The following is a 16,818-nucleotide window of genomic DNA, read 5'->3' as shown; positions in this document are numbered from 1 at the left end:
CCTTTTAAGCCGCAAGCAAAAGCCGACGTCGCTGCGCCGATTCTAAAGGAGTGAGGCAACCCAGTAAATGGAAACAGTCAGGGTGCACCGGGAGCAGACGAAAGGCCGATTCAATATCCGCCTTTGCCAGAAGGGCTCCGGGACCCGCCTGTTGGACTAAGTATATCGCCCTATCGAAAGACGTATACGACACCGCCGTTTGGTTTTTTGAAATCCCGTCGTTGACTGAGTCGCCCGTTGGAAAAGACAGATGATGGATAAGCCGAAACTTGCCTGTTTCCCTCTTTGGAACCAAACCCAAAGGAGAAACCCGCAAATTCTCGAACGGTGGCTCCAGAAAAGGACCCGCCATGCGACCCAGCTCTACTTCCTTTAGCAGCTTATCCATCACCAACTCCTTGTTGTCGCGCGCGGATTTTAAGTTGCAGCTAAGCATAAGTGCCGAACCCGGAACATGGGGAATGACGAAGCCTGAGGTGAAACCCGCTTTAAGCAGATTTGCTTACTCGTCTGAGCACCATGCGGGGGTGGGGGGTGACGGGGAGCCGGGGGGAGAGAGAGAGATCTCTCTCACTCTCCCCCCTGCTTCGCCCACCGCTTCCCCACAAGGTGCTCGAACAAGTAAGCAGTTAATCAAAAAGACCGATGCTCTCTCGAGCATCAGCCTTAAACGAGCGTGCTCGCTTATCTCTACTAATTAGATCTTTGACAAACAGTTGGGCCTCAGATTTCCAATTTTTGGAAAAAAGCAATTTGGCACCTAATAGGACATGGCCTATCAATTTTTTGTATGCTGGGTGAATTCTATTGAAACCAATAATCAGTAGAGCGAGTTTTGGGACAACAGGTACGGTTAGATTTGTAACTTTTTTGATACGTGCTTATACTTCCTGCCAATAAGGCATGATTAGTGGATAGGACCAGAAGATGTGTGACAAGGTGCCGCTGTGGGTACTGTTGTACCTTGTCGACACCGGAAGCTAGGGGTGTGACAGCACTTAGCAGGAGGGAATGCCCCTGTCACACCCCTAGCTTCCGATTGCCTGCAGCTTCGTAGTCTGTCCCATCCCTACAGCTCTGGACTCTATGGATGGCGGCTGACAGCGGGCACACAGCAGGGGTGGGGGCAGCCTTGTGTTGCAATCTCCGGTCCCACTGCAGTCCTCCGTTGTAGGGAGTGAGCACCAGCGCCTCTCTACAGCACTTGATAGTACCCCCGCGTTGGGCGATGTTCAGCGCTCCTCCGTGTCCCCTATGCTCTGCAGAGCACACAAAAGGGGCAGCGGAGCAGTGAGTGACACCTGGCCGTGCAGAAGCCGAGGATGAAACATTCTTGTTGGTTCTCGGCATGCGGCCCCATACTTCTCTGTATGCGGCGGCGTGTCAACAAACATGGCTACGCGTGTCACTGTAATAGGGCACCCTCTACCACGACAAATTACTGTGATAGCCCCCCCTCCCCCTTGGTACATAAACAGTCACATACATAAGCCCCTCATTCCAAACTTACCCTTCAGCAGGGGGACGGTTGGCAGGTGGAAGCTGCTGTTCTGTTTATTTTCAGGTCCGTACTGTCAGCGGGAGCCATTGGGTGAGCGGACCGCGCGTTCTCGAGGACCCAACCAGCCGACAAGCTCTACTCCGCCTGCGGGACGAGAAGAAGCTGAGATTTGTCGTATCCAAAGACAACGGACAGGTAAATACTAAAAATTTCTAATTGGGGTGAAATATAAAAAAATATTCCACTATCTTTGGGGGTGGGGGGACTTATTTTTACGGCATGCACACTTTGACAAAAACAAAATAACTTTATTCTATGGGTCAGTACGATGACGACAATACCAGGCTTATATGGTTTGGTTTGTCTTTTTGAGGGGTGTCCTGTACTTCCTATTGGCTCCATTACGGAGCACATATGACTTTATGATTTACTTTATTTTTTTCTCTTGGAGACAATTTGACCAAAAATATGCCATTCTGATGTTTATTTTTTTTTTCTGACGACGTTCCATCATCTGAGATAAATAATACATTTCTTTGATTGGACTTTTACGGACGCAACCATATCTCTCACACACACACAATTTTTTTCTATATTGTATAAAAAAATTACAAAGGGTTTTATTTTAACTTTTAATACCTTTTAGTTTTGCAAATTAACAACTTTTTTAAACTCCTGTTTACATTTTTTTAGTCACCATAGGGGTTTTGAACTTGCGGTCTTTAGCTCGCTCATAGAGTATAATAAGATATCATAGTATTGCATTATACTATGTTTTGACAGGCAGTCTTTTCAGCGACACTACAGGCATGCCTTCGCAGCCATGCAACCGGATGGCGCCTCATGATCTCATTGCAGGAGGGAAGTGGAGGGGCGTTTGGGACCCCGGAATAGTGATTGGGGCATTTAACCCCTTCCTGCTCCATGACATACCGGTACGTCATGGAGCCGTGTGGCGACCTCTCTTCATACAGTGCGGGCGTCAGCTGTTTATAACAGCTGACACCGCGGGCAATAGCCGTGCGACCGATCGCAGCTATTAACCATTTAAATGCCGCTGTCAATTTTGACAGTGGCATTTAAATCCCCCGAACGATGTTCGAGGGTCCCGCATTACGTGATACTGCAGGAGCGATCAAAGCATCGCATGTTAAAGTCCCCCAGGGGGACTTCAAAGTAATTTTTTTTTAAATCAATAAAGTTTTTTTAATTGTAAAAAAAAAAAATTGTCAAAGTTTAAATCACCCCCCTTTTGCCATATCTATTATTAAAAAATCTAAATCATACAATAAAAATATGTATTTGGTATCGCCGCGTCCGTAAAAGTCCGAACTATCAAAGTAGTGTATTATTTTTCCCGCACGGTGAACGTCGTCTGAAAAATAAAATAAAGAACGCCAGAAATGTACTTTTTTAGTTACCCTGTCTCCCAGAAAAAACAATAAAAAGCAATCAAAAAGTCGTATGCATTCCAAATTGGTACTATCAGAAACTACAGGACATCCCGCAAAAAATGAGCCCTTGTTCAACTACGTCGACGGAAAGATAAAAAAGTTATCGCGCGCAAAAAAGGACCGCAGAAAATAATTGAAAAAAATTAAATGTCTTTGAAAAAAAAAAAGAGTAGTATAGTAAAAACAAAAGCTATCCAAGTTTGGTATCGCAGTAATCGTACGACCCATGGAATGAAGCTATCATGTCGCTTTTGTTGCCGTTTGTGCGCCGTAGAAACAAGACGCACTAAAAAATGCCGAAATGTCATTTTTTTTTTATTTTACTCCACTTAGAATTTTTTTAAAGTTTTTTAGTATATTATATGGTATATTAAATAGCACCATTGAAAAATACAACTCGTCCCACAAAAAACAACAAGCCCTCAAACAGTGACGTCGATGGATAAATAAAGGAGTTATGATAAAGGGGGGAGGAAAAAACGAAAATGGAAAAAGAAAAAGGGGCCGCGTCACTAAGGGGTTAAATGCCATGGTCAGGAGTGATAACGGCATTTAAAGGGTTAACAGCCACGCTCAGTGTTCACGCTGTCTCCGTCTGACGCATTGTATGGCGTGGGATCGCCTCCATACAAACCACAAACTGTATTTAGGGCTTTTTGGGGGCAGATTTACTCAGCGACGTCGTACGCCGGTCTAAGGAAACATCGTGCCGGCGGGAAGCGTCCTAAATGTACAGAGCGCTCGCTCCTCCTAATACAGTTGGGGTATTTTCCGTCTGTCTGTGCGCCAAAGATAAATTTACACCAGTTTCTGGTGTAAAAACAAATGCGATGGCCGTGAGCAGCCCCGCCCCCTCATGTGAAGCCACGCCCACTCTCTTAAAAGTAGTGTGGCCGGTGTAAGAAAGTGTAAAAAGTCCCCCGCACGGCGCACAAGATGCGGCGCAACATCATGTCCAGCTGTTGTACGCCGAAACACTGAAGGCCTTCAGTAACTCTGCCCCACCACGCCCAGATGTGCCCATTTTACCAGCTACGCCATGTGTGGGCGAGGCCTCAGTGCTGAGGGAGGAGCTACATACCTGCACTTGTCATCTGCATGCTGTGCAGCTCAGCCGACACAAGATGGCCGCCGGGTGAGATCTCTGGACATTCTGTTGCTACGGTGATCTGCCATGTGCCGTCTCCAGGGCTGCCAGTGTTGTAGTGCATCAAGTTAAAGGCATTAACCCCTTAGTGACACAACCTAGTTTAGGCTTAAGGGGGCGACGATTTTGGGGGGGATTTTCATCTCCGCTCTTTAAAAGCCATAACATTGAGTCATATTTGGAAGGTCTTCGTTTTAGAGCGCTGCATTCAAAATCACATAACTTTATTTTTGATCAGTGCGGCTCGGTGACGAGGTGCAGTTTTCAATGGGACCACTTTGGGCTCCATGTGTTTTTTTATCACTTTTATTGTGTTTTCTTGGGGAGGCAAAATGACCCAAAAAGAATTTGGGCTCTGTTATTTTTTTGTGCGTTCATTTTTTTACCCCGTTTGCCGTGCGGGATCAGAAGTCGGTTCCGTTTATTGTACAGATCATTACGGATGCGACAATACCGAATGCGGGTTTTTATTTATTTAACAAAAGAGGAAAAGTGCGCAAAAGATGTTTTTTATTACTTTTTTTAATTACGGATTTTTATTTTTCTCCCATTTTTTTCTGCCGCTTTACTTTACTGCCATCCAGTAGAATTCACAGCTGATCGTCGGCTCTGACTGCATCTGTAACAAACCCTCAGCTGTGCTAAATAGAAGTTACCATATAATAGTAAGGCCCTCAGAGTAACGCTTGTAGGGAGAACGCGTCCGTAATATGGCGTAACGCGGCTAGTTGTCCTGCGGACCCCGTAAAGGACATAATAAGGGGCAGTACGGGCCAATTCCTTTCTTTGGGGGCCGTACGGTGGGGATCTATAATTATAATTAGCAGACCCCCACTACCATCAGCAACCAGACCCCCGGCTCTAACCTCGGACTCACAGTTTGCTGGGAAGGGGTTCCAGATCTCCAGTATTCCTGATTGTCAGCTACTTCATGCTAAAAAACACTAGCCACATCCAGAGAGAACGTCAAAGAGGGGTGATATGGGGGCATTATTACTACTGGGGTCACTAAGGGGGCCACTATTACTATTGGGGTCACTATGGGGCCACTATTACTACTGGGGTCACTATGGGGCCACTATTACTACTGGGTCACTATGGGGCCACTATTACTACTGGGGTCACCATGGGGCCACTATGGGGGTATTATTACTACTGGGGTCACTATGGGGGCCACTATTACTACTGGCGTCACGAAGGAGGTATTATTACTACTGGGGTCACTAGGGGGGCCACTATTACTACTGGGGTCACTATGGGGGTATTATTACTACTGGGGTTACTATTACTACTGGGGTCACTATGGGGGTATTATTACTACTAGGGCTATTATGGGGGCATTATTACTACTGGGGCCACTATGGGGGTATTATTACTACTGGGGTCACTATGGGGTCCTTATTACTACTAGGGCCACTATGGGGACATTAAAACTACAGGGTCCACTATGGTGGCCATTATTACTACTGGGGCCACTATAGGGGTATTATTAGTACTAGGGCCACTAGGAGGGTATTACTACTGAGGCCACTATAGGGGCATTATTACTACTGGGGCCACTATAGGGGCATTATTACTACTGGGGCCACTATAGGGGCATTATTACTACTGGGGCCACTATAGGGGCATTATTACTACTGGGGCCACTATAGGGGCATTATTACTACTGGGGCCACAATGAGGGCAGTATTACTACTGGGGCCACTATAGGGGCATTATTACTACTGGGGCCACTATGGGGGTATTATTAATACTGGGGCCACTATAGGGGCATTATTACTACTGGGGCCACAATGGGGTTATTATTACTACTGGGATCACTATGGGGGCCATTATTACTACTTAGGTCACTATGGAGTATTATTACTACTAGGGCTACTATGGGGGCATTATTACTACTGGGGCCACTAGGGGGTACTATTACTACTGGGGGTGTTATTTTTACTGGGACACTATGTGTTTTTCTCTGGGACCCATTGCCTCCAGACTGACATCTGCCGCATCTCAATGCGGTGCAATTGGCTGCATGTGGTGAACAAAAAAAAGGTGCCCGCAGTGCGATTGGCCGTGTGTAGCGAACTATAAAAAAGGTGCCCGCAGTGCGATTGGCCGTGTGTAGCGAACTATAAAAAAGGTGCCCGCAGTGCGATTGGCCGTGTGTAGCGAACTATAAAAAAGGTGTTCGCAGTGCGATTGGCAGTGTGTAGCGAACTATAAAAAAGGTGCCCATGGTGCAATTGGCCGTGTGTGGCAAACGAAAAAGAGAGGTGACAATGGCGCGATTGGCCGTAAGGTGCCCAAGGTGCGATTGACTGTGTGTGGTGAACAAAAATAAGGTGCCCATGGTGCAATTGGCCGTGTGTGGCGAATGAGAAACAAAGGTGCCTGCAGTGCGATTAGCCATGTGGGGAAATGAAAAAAAGGTGTCCGCCTTGCGATTGGCCAAGTGTGGCAAAAAGAAGTTCCCGCGGTGCGATTAGCCATTTGTGGCAAAAAGCTGCCCCCCTTTTTGCGGCTTTATGTGTGACTGGAGTATAAGACATGATATAACTCAGGAATTATATGTAAGGGGTAAATTATACTCAAAGGGGTTTTAGCACTTCAGAGCTCTATTCCCTGTCTACAGAATAGGGGATACATGTCTGACTGCTGGGACCCTCAGCGACTCTGAGCCTGGTGCACCCAGATGCCTCACATGAATGGAGTGGCGATGGACAGGCATGACTACTGTCTCATTCACTTCTATGGGACAGAAGGAGATTGCCAAGGACATCCATCTCCCTTCTTCCCATAGTAGCAGGGAACGGGGGAGCGGTTCAACATATGTACTGCTGCTCTATTCATATGGGGCATTCGGATGAGCTAGTCTCAGGATCGCTGGGAGTTCCAGCAGTTGGACCCCCAGTGATCAAACATATATTGCCTTTCGTGTAAAAAAGTGAAGAATGTCATTAATGGGAAAGACCACATTAAAGGAGATTTCAAATTTGGCACTGTGTGAATGAAAAATACATATGCATTTGGGTCATGGTCCCTTTAAATGAGTCATTGCTGTAAAGCTGATTCTGCACATGTTTATGGCTAATTCTACTCCTATTGTCTGCAGCTGATTCACCGAGCAGCATCGCCCCCTGAGGAGAAAGTGGAAGAGAAAACCATAGAAGAAAGCTGGAAGTAAGCCGTTCCGATGAAGGCCTCCCCCAAACGTCTGTGAAAAGCAACCTGCCCGGACTTGAGCAGTGCATTAGCAGCACCCGAGCCCGACCCGCCTGTCACAGGTCAGCAGAGGAACCGAAAGTGTCCTCACCAGTGGATATAATATCATATATAATATGCTATATCACATTTCTACTCCAGTCATACCCAAAGCTGCTAACAGAAATCTCCTGGTTTATTTCTACTTCAGACTACAACACCGGGGAAATCATTATTAAGCCCCGTATTTCAAGTGCTGGTCTTAATATTTCCAGCGGGGCATGACGCACCTAATACATGAGTAGGAGCACAACTCTTCATATATTAGGCACATCTCAGCTCCTCCATGCACCTAATCAGAAATGTATGCAGGATCCGATCTGGGGTTCATTTCTGGTATAGTTTACACCGGCGTATATTATACATAAATGGCTGTCTGTGCTAGCCACGCCCCCTTTCTGACAAGCCACGCTCTTTAAAAAATAATTGGTAGTCGTGACATAGAAAGTGAAAAAGTTGCACATTTTTGCTCAGATCCCCACGTGCAAAAAATTGCTGCTTTTTTGTGTGAGAAACTGTCGTCTAATCTTCTATGAATGTCCCTTAGGGAGCGTGAACGCTACATATTCCTAAATGCTACGCCCCTGAGAATCTGGGGGAGGCACAGCAGTTTGAAAAGAGTCAGATTTTTGGACGGATCGTGGACACCTTGGGAGAGTCAAAAAAATGTGTTTTTCTCTTTGACCCTCCTGCGGTGTCCAAGCTCTTTTCAAACTGCTGTGCACACGCTCTCCCCTGGAAGCCTATGGGACTGTGTTCGCACAGCGGTCTGAAAATGGTCCTATTTTTTTGACTGCGTGCGGACTTTACTAGGAGCAGGTGAGTGGAGCAGTGCAGGAGTAGGTGAGTAAAGGTAATACATCCCCCCTGACTCCCGCCGCCTCCCCACACACTATAACTTAGTGTTCAGTGCCGTTCGGAGTTGACCGGTTCCTTTTATAGCAAGAGATGGAGCGAAGGAGAGCCTGATTCTTTTCTTTCCATCCTTCCAGATGTCGCAGCTTCGAGCAGTGATCCTCCACAACCCCCTGCTGCTGAGAAGACCCCTATGTGCCTCACCGTACAGGAGACCCTCCTGCATTACTACACCCACAAAGCAGTTGTGCCCGACGACAAGACACAAGTGGCCAGACAGCTGCTGATGGACTTTGTTAGCGAGCTACAGGACTTTCTGAAGGCAAAGCACCCCGAAATGCCTTTGTTCGCCATGCAGTTGGGGGGGCTCCCTGGGTAATGGCCTCCCCGTTACCAGTTTGGACCAGGCTTACGTATTGCTGCCTCTAATACTTGAACCGGCACTGTGGATCATCTCAATGACGCTCTATTTTGGATAATTAAAAGGGTTATTCTGGAGCATACAGTCTGGGGGCTTAGTCCATGGGACAGGTATATGTTGGGGGGCTACCTTTCTACCAGGATAATCGTGGAGTCCTTGCAGAAGACCATCACATCGTCCATTAACTGGCCATCGATCGGGACGGTCCTTGAGTGCAATGTTTGGCCGGTTGTTGTGCTCATGACCTTAGGCTGGAGGCTGAAACCAAAGACATTATCCTGCTGGCATACCCCCACTCTACCGCCCCGTCCGAAAACCCCTGGCTAAGGACCTTTTACCGCGAGGAGATTCTCCGCCTCCAGGGCCTAGACAGCAACGATTCAACAGAAGCGCCCACACATACTAAAGAATATCGGCCATCAGCGCTCAGGACTTGGCCAACTGTCTTTAACCCATCCAAGACGTGTTCTTCTCCATGTCAGTAATGACTCATCTGATTGGTCAGAGTCTAGTATAGCCGACCGCTTACTACAGGTCATAGAGGCGCTCATCGGGTATCTGGGCAGCAGGACCCTCCCTTGCTATTTTAACGAAGTCAATTTATTCTCGCCCCTGATGGAGGAGGAGATCGGCTTTGGACTGTATCAGATTTTTTTTCTGATCCCAGCTCCTTGCTGAGAAAATGGGGTTGTTTAAAGCCAACTGACGGCCGCCATCGGGTACTTAATGCTGAGTGCATCCTGCCAGAGGTCTCTACAGAATTACTCTTGCTACTGTATAATGAAAAGGTCTACAACTGCTAATATACATGTGTATTACTTGCTGACAATTTTCAAAATCTCTGCTTGCTTTCAGTGAATGCAAACACAGAGTTTGAAAATGTATCCTGCTCACACAGCTGCACCGCCCACTGGAAGGGAGAGCTCTGATACATTGTAACATGCCAGGAGCAGCACATGATCAAGGGCAGGTTTATAAGCCTTGAGGTATAAACAATGTTTCTATTCACTGACAGCAGGCAAAGATCTTGAATATTTCAAATTGAAATGCAAACTATATTAGAAAGTTGCAAAACTTTTCCTTACACTGTGATGTAAGCTTTACTTGTATCTGTGCTTCTCCAGGAACATTCAATAAAGTTAGTTGATGGCCTTGTTTGTGGATTTTGTGTCCCACAGTCTCACTGCTCTTACAGTAAAGAACATCCTTCTGTGTTGGTGATGGAACGGTCTTTCCTCTAACAGTAGAACGTCCCGTTCTTGCTTCAATTAACTTTATGTACACAAATGGAGAGCCCCTTTAATCTCCCTAAGCAGGACTAGAATTCCTTTTTTTGCTGCCTTTCCATTCGTCTCTCATCTGCCAGTGTTCTATACTGAAGCCGACCAGCGGACTGATATGGACGGGCGCTGCGCTCACATACTATTGAGTTATACTTCTAGACAATTCTTTTGATGTTGTCTGGTTGAATTATGCTTTTGATTATAAAAGTTTCTGTATCTTTAAAATTCAGATCGGTGTGCGATTAGTCAGACTGTCGGTCTGGCAATGCCTGCTGGGAACTGTAGTTTAGGACAATAACTAGAATTCCAGCAGAAGCGATGTGTGTACATAAGGTCTCATTCACAAGGGGTCTTGTCACCCCGTATTTTGCACCCCTTTTTCCCGTGCGTAACACGTGGTGAATGGAGGCAGTGAAAGTCTATGGACTTGAGTCATTCTGTTTCTGGGAAAGTTGGGTCACAATCAATATGGCCGCCACTACAACTCCCATAGTGGTCACCGCCCAGATATCACTAAGAATCATCTTTCCATAAGAGGATGACTCAAGGATTTGCGGAGACCTTTTACTGACCGGTGTATACAAGCCTTGGTGTTGTGCACTGTGGTGTTACTGGTGGGTGCAGCCATATAACCCGGCACTAGGCGCACCGCTGTGGGGTCTATCTGTGTCTAGACCGCGCCGCTGGCCTCTCGCGGTTTCGCCTCGGCTGCTGCTTTCCATTGTAGATTTTGCTGCTTCAAATTCTATATTTTTTTTTAATAGGTTGTGCTGATAAAGTTTTTCTCCTGACCGCGGCGTGCGGAGGTTATTGGTGCGTAGGAGGATGTATGTATCCAGTGTGTCAGTGCAGAGATAACCCCGCTATATATATATAGGGCGGGCGATGCCATGTGGTCAGACGGGCAGCCATTCAGTTAGGCTGGCTTCACACCGCAATATGCAGAGAACAGAACCCGCTGATCTCAATGACTTCATTTACATTTCGCTTCCGCAAAAGAAAGATAAAACATTGCTCTATTTTTCTGCACATTTGCGCACCACAGGTCCCCATAGAAGTCAATGGGGGCACACAATACGCATGGAGATGCGTGAAACACTGTAATCGCACTGGAAAAAGAACACCTCGGGAACTAATTAGCCATTTCAATTGGGGTGTTTTTGTTTCCCGCACACAAATGAACATGTCCTGAGGGGCCAAATATATAGTACGATGCTTCAATGTGCGTGCAAAAAAGCATTGCTCATTCCGCAAATTCACAGTGTTCCATCGCTTGCAAATATGTGTTCGCCCGTGTGGAGCCGGCCGTACAGGGGTTGTCCGTGTGTGTTTTATTCTTATGCCCATGCTGCATCCATGTGTCAGCTGTTTTTCATGTGTGGGCGAAAAAAAAGCAAGAAGGCCCATGTGATGTCCATTTTGTCACAATCCACAGAAAACGGAGCGTGCAAAAAATGTTCTTTATAGACTTTATTGGGTGATTTTGGTCCATGAATATGGAATAAAGTAGGACGTATTTCGATTTTATTTTTTTGCGCAATATAAGTCCACATTTAAAAAACCGCACATCTGAATACAACAAATTAGGGGGGTTTGTGCGCCGTCCGTATTCAGTCAGTAAAAAATATGGACTGAAAATGCGCTCCTGTGAATGGGGCTTTATGTCTGCGCATGCTAAAATAACATCATAGAGGGACTTATCCGCTGACAGACCCGGCGATCCAGCGCTGCAGACCCCCAGTCCTCCCGATCTGTGTTGTGGAACGACTACCACCTGACCGCTGCAAGGGCCAGTTGTTGTTCTCCTGGCATATCCACTAGCAGCATCTATGCCAGGAGAAGGACACCGGACTACTGAGGCCTCTAATTGGCTACAGTGATCAGGTGGTAGCCGGTCCACAACAAAGACCGGAAGGACTGCGGGGCTGCAGTGTGGGATCGCCGGGCCCTATTGTGGATGCACTCAAGTGATTTTTCTGCGCATGCGCTGGTTTGTGGCCACGGCGCAAGCATCAGATTCGGACAGTGCTGTGGATGATGTAGGAGATGTCATTCACATCACCGATCGAGAGGGGCTGGATTATGCAATGGGGGCAGCATAGACAGTACGGGTCCGTCTATGGAATATCCTGCAGCTATTCGCATAGTGTGTGAGAAACTTGAATTCTCTTTTAGGGCTCATGTCCCAGGATCCACGCGGGGCACTTGCGCGGATGATTCGGAGTTCAAGCCGCCCATAGGCTATTCATGGGCGCCCGCAGCTTAATTAAAGCATGCGGGTTTGTTTTCTGGACCTTTCTAGTTGAGCCTCCCCTCTAGTAGTCGGAGCCTCAGGATTGGATTGCTCTGTCTGATCATATATCACAGCCTCATCCTTTCAATGGAAGTTGTATGTTGGGAAGTAGTTTGTATTCAGACCCCATATTCAGTGTTTTGCAGCATGCTAGATTGTTTCTCCGTCCTGTACTTTACCACCAAACCCATTCCACCAACTGGCACCAAAGCCACATTTCTTCATACCTAGCAAAATTGGTTGTGGTTGGACCACTAGAACGAGGGTCAACAGCTTTGATGTGAAAATGGCTTCTCCTAAATAAAAAAGGAGTATAGATGTTACGACTGAGACGCAACTCTCTCGTGTATCAGATGACACGGCCATGTGAGGGCGAGATGTATTTTACAAGGGTGCCATAAAATGAACTGAAAAAACATAATCCCACTGTTCTTAAGGGGTCTTGTTTTCATGACGTCAATAGTACAGAAAAAATGACATTTACTTTATTTTGTGGATCAGTATGAATACGGCGATACCAAATTTCCATGTTTTTAAGAAATAAGAACATGACTGCCCCCATCTTTTGAGCTCCATCACGTTATTTCTCCATCGATGCAGCTGTGTGACGGTGCGGTTTTTGTGGGGCAGCCTGAAGTTTCCGTTGGTACTGTTTTGGGCCACATACAGCTTTGTGATCACTTTGTATAACATTTTTCTTGCAGACTGGGTGACTAAAAAAGTGGAACTCGGGCACGGTGTCTGAAGACGGTCACTGTGTGGGAGAAATTGTGGGTTATTTTAATAAATCAGACTCTTACAGGATCAGGGATAACAAATATGTTAACCACTGAAGTCAGTACAGCTCCAATATCGGAAGATGTATGCTTGTTAGACAGTGTATACTTATATTATTCTGCCGGCCACTCGTCGGGCTGCTCCGAAACATTCCATCATGTAGTTACTTAATTTAGTCAGTAGATGGCGCCGTTATATAAAACGGCAGAAATCACAAGCCCTCTAGGAAACCCTCTATCCAAAAATTGATTGGAAAGGGTTAATGACCTATCCTCAGAATAGGTTGTCAAGGGTTGTTTGACCGCCCACTAACAGCACTGATATACACTGGGGTTGCAGCAGGAGCCGCTGCTCCGACATCTGTGTAGTGGCCGGCGCTTGCAACTGCAGCAACAGCCTTTATTGAAATCAATAGGAGCTGCTCCTGCAATTCCAAGCGCCGGCCAGTAGGCAGGGGATGGAGCAGTGGCTTCACCTGCGATCCCAGTGTATACCAGCGGGCACCCGATCACCTTCCTACAAATGGCTGAGTGGTCACATGCACAATGAATGACACATGACCGCCCACTGCTTCCGCTGGGTTCCGAGTGGCAGATACTGAGACTGCAGCGATGGATGGGGTGCCACCAGAATAGGTGAGCAATTTTTTTTTTCATGTCACCCATATGAAGGAAGCCTAAGGTCCCCATACATATTAAAGTTTAGTCATCCAAACCTGCTGATAACGGCAGGGCCAGACGACTCTCTAATGGGTATTAGGGTAGCTCAACTGTCACCTGACTGATGTCAAGGAAAAGACGGATAGGGATGTTCATTTTTCATACCCCATCCTTTTGTTCCCAAGGAGATTAGCCACCACCAGAGCCTGATTGTGGATTGAAGGGCTTTTCTGGGCTATTTTTATTGATAACCTATCCTCATTTGATCGACTGGGGTTTTCCCACTCAGGACCGCCAAGAACTGATATCTGAGGTGGTATTCAGGTACGGTGTACCAGAGATAACAGAGTGACCGAGGTACTCCCTCCACAGGAGAAGTGATACAGAAAGTAATGAAAGCCTTGGGGGTAGAACAGGCCTTTTATGCCCCGTACCATCCACAAAGCAGAGGTAGAGCAGAGAGCTTAAATGGTACCTTAAAAACCACGATCCAGAAGGCCATGGCAGAGCCCAATAGACCATGAACCGGGTGCCTCCCCCTGGCAGTCTGCTCTGTAAGGTACATACCTAACAGAATAGGCCCCAGCCCATATGAGGTACTTTTTGGGTCGGCCCCAGGGTTAGGATTGTGTAGTGGCCCAGTACATGCTTTCCTGGTTCACTCCATAATCTCATACATGTCCTGTCTTATGTTGGTGTACTGTGCAAATCTGTCTAGTCATGCTCTTATGTGTATTGCACAGCTGCAGCGTGTGATGGGTTAAGTGTTTGCAAGGGCCTGCAAATTGCCTGTAAATGTATCCATTTAGGTCCTGTCACGTGGTATGAAGCTATAAATGTGAGTGTCTGAGAATGGGAAAGGAGTTCTGAGAGGTCCATTCTTCAGAGGTTGAAAAGAAATGTGTATCAAGGAGAGCGCCTTGCACCTCAAGAAACTCACTATTTTAAAGTAAGTAGAATAGTAAATATCAAACTCACCCGATGCTCAACATGTCACCTGCAGGTGACCATATCTGCACCAAAGATCCAAGTGGGCAATTCCTTTATCTGGGGTTCGTCCAAAATCCAGTCAACTGGAGAGCCGCAGGCCAAACCAATACTCTGTTCCTTGTATAAGGCTGGGTGTCAATGAAATACTCTAAGGCCTCATGTCCACGGGGAAAATCAGGCCCGCTACGGATTCTACATGTAGAATCTGCAGCGGGTCCCTCCTTCCCCGCGGACATGAGGCCTAAAAATAGGAATTTAAAAGAATTAACTCACCCGCAGCGGGCCGGGAGGGTCTTCTCTTCCTCGCGGCCGGATCTTCTTTTTCGCCTGGCGGATGAACTCGCCATGCCGGCGGCACGTCGCTGGCACGCCGGGCACATCCGCCGAGCCGAAGCAAGAAAGATCCGGCCGTGAGGAAGAGAAGACCCTCCCGGCCCGCTGCGGGTGAGTTAATTCTTTTAAATTCCTATTTTAGGTCTCCCGCAGATCCGGACGGCTTCCATAGGCTTCAATAGAAGCCCGCGGGAGACCCGCATGAAAATGGAGCATGGTCCAGATTTTTTCATGCTCCATTTTTTTAAAAATGCCTTTTATTGACCATCCGCGGGTATTTATCTACCCGCGGGTGGTCAATGCATCCCTATGGGGTGCGGATCCGCGTGCGGGAGACGAGTTAAAATCCGCTGCAGATTTTAATTCTTCTTTTGCCCGTGGACATGAGGCCTAACAGTAAAAAGTTGCCTCTGCGCTACTTATATGATTCCCCCGTTCAAAACGACATAAAACCTCAATCATATATCAGGAGGTTTATTCTATTAAAATCAGGAGAGGTAGCATGCTTCTTTTTAAAAAAACAAACAGAATAAATGCAAATGCCATGCGTTTCGGCGTAATAAACGCCTTTGTCAAGCAGAAGTCATCACAAGTTTTCATCGCTATATATAGGGTAAATTACAAACAACAAAATTTCATACCATGGGGTAAGAAGGGAACGAATGCAGACAGTGTGTTCCGGTGCAGGGTGCCATCTTTGGCGTGAAGTGATGACGTGTCCCTGATGTCTGCGTCATCAGCAGAGAATCCCATGCAGGAAAAAGTGTCATCCACGCTTGCTTGCAGAATAAAATATATAATCTTCCTTTATTTAGACATATTTAATATTGCCAGGTATACACATCTCTGGACCAGACGTGTATCGGCTGCACAGAGCCTTCGTCAGTGGGATGATCTGAATAGAGTGTGGGACCAGCTTAAAGGGGTGGAACAGAACAAATAATTACAATGGCGGTCAGCTGTACAGGCTATAGGGCAAAAGGGAAAATATACAAAAAACATCAAACTATTGCTGGTAGGATAATGCTTATAAATGAAACTTGTAATAAACACATATCGCACACATAGCAATATAACGCAAAATGGGGCGCTCTGCTAAGGCTTCATATATTTCAATTGTTGCGAGATTAACCCCTAGTTGCACTATGTTTGTATCTGTTGAGTTAAACGTCACAATTGAGTTGATAAAAAATATATATATAGAGGACCATAAAGATTTCCCTTGCTATGCGATGGCATTATACTGAGCTCCCCTTTATAAAGAAGTTAGCCTGCATGTTCAGGAAAAACAAAACACTCATATTGGTTTTCTGCATATGTGATGTTTCTATATATATGGTGCAGATTTGACTTACAGTGTAACCCCCCCAAAAGGGGTCTAGTTTACATGTACTTTCTTCTCTATGTTTGATCCCTGTATATGCAATGCAGGTCTCACTTATAATTTAACCCCTGAGGGGATCTAGTCCCCAGTTTATGGATCCAAAAGGACTCTCTGATCAGTATATCATTGAACGTTGCCTTGCCACGCCTGTTATTGGTTACTTTCTCTATACCAAAACATGTGAAACTAGCGGTACTGCATGAGTGTGAATTGATGAAATGATTGGCCAGATTTGAGCTCCCAGTTTGGCCTTTTGCTAATGTGAGGGGTTAATTCACGTTTATGCCTTTTAAATCGATAAGTGTATTTCACAGAATACTTATGTGTTTATAATTTGTGTCTTCTTACAGGGACTCCATTTTGTATCTTTTTGCTTGTATTGCTTCAATCATGTATCTGTATTAATTTCACCTCTCATACCTAGAGAATGTTAGACCCAATTATAATAATGACTTCGAGTCCTTAT

General features: G+C 46.2%; 1 pseudogene; it reads left to right on the top strand.

The window, feature by feature from the left end:
• The first annotated feature begins 461 nt into the window (after positions 1-461).
• The window catches only part of LOC136577957 (mitochondrial dynamics protein MID49-like), a 34,709-nt pseudogene continuing 18,352 nt past the window's right edge, over positions 462-16,818 (top strand).

Source organism: Eleutherodactylus coqui, chromosome 8 (genome assembly GCF_035609145.1).
Source record: "Eleutherodactylus coqui strain aEleCoq1 chromosome 8, aEleCoq1.hap1, whole genome shotgun sequence".
Classification (NCBI taxonomy): Eukaryota; Metazoa; Chordata; class Amphibia; order Anura; family Eleutherodactylidae; genus Eleutherodactylus; species Eleutherodactylus coqui.
Note: the sequence above shows the minus strand (reverse complement) of the source record. Positions and strands in the feature narration are given on the sequence as shown.